We start from the raw sequence: 3,328 nt of genomic DNA on the forward strand, positions 1-3,328 counted from the left end.
TGGTCATCTTTGTTTCTACACACATCATGTTCTTTACATGGCGTGTCTGCTGTCTGGAATGTCCTTTCCACCTTCTTGCTGCATACTTATTCACTCTTTCATATCTATGACTGCAACATTCACTGGTGTTCTGTGACACTTTCCTGAACCTCACAATGAGAATATCCTCTTTTGCACTATTTCACTCCCTTGCACATGCTTCACTTGTTTCACACATCACACACTGTTGTATTTTTTATTGACAAGGCTATCTTCCCAACTAGGCTTTGAGTGCCTTAAAGACAGAGACTGACTCATAGTTATAATCTGATGCAAAGGACAGGCAATATGTGTGGCAGCTGTTCTAGAACAGTTCATTGAAGTGAACTGAAAATCCTGCCACATTAAGAGAATTTAGGAAAAGCAGAGAAGACATAAAATGCTGAACATAAACTTTGCAGTAGCTGAATCCTAAGATGCCCACCCAAAGAGTCAGCTCTGAGTCACCTCTTTTGAGTTTCAAAATCACATAAATGAGGCTTCCCTGGTGGCGCAGTGGTTGAGAATCTGCCTGCCAATGCAGGGAACACGGGTTCGAGCTCTGGTCTGGGAAGATCCCACATGCCGCAGAGCAACTAGGCCCATGAGCCACAACTACTGAGCCTGCGTGTCTGGAGCCTGTGCTCCACAACAAGAGAGGCCGTGATAGTGAGAGGCCCGTGCATCACGATGAAGAGTGGCCCCTGCTTGCCACAACTAGAGAAAGCCCTCACACAGAAACGAAGACTCAACACAGCCAAAAATAAATAAATGAATAAATAAATTTATTAAAAAAAAAAAAAAAATCACATGAATGAAGCAACTGAACGTAGAATCTAACCACTTACTTTGAAGAGGGTTTCTTGCTAGCTATTTGGGGAAATACAAAATTATGTAAATATCTTTTTTTAAATAGAAAACCTGTGGATATTCAAATCAAGTATTAAATTGCAAGGCTATCTTATCTCTCCAGAGAGAATGAATAACTTGCAAGGGGGGAAAATGGTCTAAACAAAATTTCTATTATTAATATACAATAGTATTTCTTTTTTTTTTTTTTGCGGTACATGGGCCTCTCACTGCCGTGGCCTCTCCCGTTGCGGAGCACAGGCTCCGGACGCGCAGGCCCAGCGGCCATGGCTCACGGGCCCAGCCTCTCTGCGGCACGTGGGATCCCCCCAGACCGGGGCATGAACCTGCGTCCCCTGCATCAGCAGGCGGACTCTCAACCACTGCGCCACCAGGGAAGCCCTACAATAGTATTTCTTATTTTTCCTGTATTATCATTTTGTACTTTCTGAGAGATGGAACTCAATTTCTATTTCTACCATTTAAACGGGCTTCCATTTAAATCTAAAAAAAGCCGAATGCAGAGAAACAGAGAGAAGAGTGGTGGTTACCAGGGACTGGGGGATATGGGAAATGGGGAGATATTGGTCAAAGGGTACAGACTTCCAGTTATAAGATTAACAGGTTCTGGGAATCTAATATACAGCATGGTGATTATAGCTAATAATACCATATTATGTACTTGAAAGTTGCTAAGAGAGTTGATCTTAAGTGTTCTCACCAGAAAAAAGAAATGGTAATTATGGCACAGGATGGAGGTGGTAGCTAACACTATGGTGATTATCATTTTGCAATATATAAATGTATCAAATCATCAGGCTTGTACACCTTAAACTTATACAGAGTTCTATGTCAATTATATCTCAATAAAGCTGGGAAAAAAAGGCCTCCATTTTAACAATAAAGTTGTTAAATTGCTGTCTGATACTCTACATTTTAGAGAAAATGTTATAAATAGAATATAGTTATTATTTCATAAAAGAACAGCTATAAAAATGCTTTGAAATAGGTAAAATATTTTTAAAAGCAAGGTTTTGTACTAAGCTGCCTATGATGTATTTTAATAAATTAATCCCAAAATACTAACTTGTAATAATAGTGTTTAACAGCACTAATACATAAAGGCAGTGTTAGGAAAACTGATGTTCTGAGCAAGAAGAACAAGGAATAGAAGTTGTAATGATAACAGATGACAGAGGAAAAAGCAGAATTCATCAGCTCCTGCTTTGCTTTCATTTTCCATCACTGAGAACTATCCTCAAATTGGAAAGGGTAGGACCTGCATGGCAAAGAGGGAATTATTATTATTATTTTTTGGCCACACCATGCAGTTTGTGGGATCTTAGTTCCCCGACCAGGGATTGAACCTGGGCCCTCTACAGTGAGAATGCAGAGTCCTAACCACTGGACCGCCAGGGAATTCCCCTCATTTTCTGAAAAAAGAAACCGTAAGCCCGTGAGCACATTTTTCCTTGGCAAAATTCTGGAACGGATAATTAAGCAAATGCTTTGTGAATCTTTAGAAAAGTGGTAAAAACGAGGCCCAGCTTGAATTCACTAAGAAATAGGTGGATGTTGTTGATAGGTTTCCTACTCTCCCTGGTCTGACCCCTGCATGGTCATACAAGGGAAGAAAGTGGGCCTTGGAGTGGAATGAGGCTGAATTTCCAAACACAGCTCCACCACTTACCAAAAGTGAGGCTTGGACACAACTTCTGTGAGCCTGTCATGTAACCCAAATGTAATGGAGCTTCTTAGGGCTAACTGTGCTCTCATCCAGGGCCTTCTTGGAGACCAATCTCACACACATGATCTTACCACAAAACAGCAACAACAATCCAAACTTTGAAGGCATTGATAAATAATGGGGATTATATTATATACGACACATCAAAAACTTCATAAATTTCCCTTATCTAAACTGACCCTTTCCCTAAAGTTCCTCCCCTATAGAATCTACATCATCTCCTTCACTTCTAACTCCCTCAAAAGAACAGCAACAACAAAGATACTCCACAGCTTCTCCACTTATACTTCTGCTTTCCCACCAGTCAGTAAAACAACAATACTTAGAAAAATCCGTGGTTAGCCAAAACCAAACTACATCCATGTATGCCCTAGGGAGCCTGAATTATTCTGCCATAGCAAAAATTAAAATAATAATGCCTCCTTCACAGAGTTTTTGAGAGGACTATGTTTAAAATAATATATGAAAAAGGCTTAGACTGGTCACTCAGTAAGTATTCATCACTATTATTTTTCATCACTACTCTCACTACTGTGGTAGATCAAGAAAATGGTGTGAACCTTGTTTTCTGAGGCATTTGACCAATCTTCACAAATAAGGAGGGCTGGATGATGGCACAGTTTGCTGGAAGTTCAAATGATTTCTACAATAGAAATAGAAGTGTCCTGTAGTTTGTCAAAGCCCTCCATAGCCCCGTCCTGTTAAACATCTTCA

The 3,328-nt window shown here is 40.1% G+C and overlaps 1 non-coding gene across 1 annotated transcript; it reads right to left on the minus strand.

Moving 5' to 3' along the window:
* Positions 1-2,213: 2,213 nt before the first annotated feature.
* On the minus strand, positions 2,214-2,286 carry TRNAE-CUC (transfer RNA glutamic acid (anticodon CUC)). Its single transcript has one exon. It is a non-coding gene; the product is annotated as a tRNA-Glu (tRNA).
* Between the last annotated feature and the right edge of the window lie 1,042 nt (positions 2,287-3,328).

Source organism: Neophocaena asiaeorientalis, unplaced genomic scaffold (genome assembly GCF_003031525.2).
Source record: "Neophocaena asiaeorientalis asiaeorientalis breed wild unplaced genomic scaffold, Neophocaena_asiaeorientalis_V1.1 scaffold39, whole genome shotgun sequence".
Classification (NCBI taxonomy): domain Eukaryota; kingdom Metazoa; phylum Chordata; class Mammalia; order Artiodactyla; family Phocoenidae; genus Neophocaena; species Neophocaena asiaeorientalis.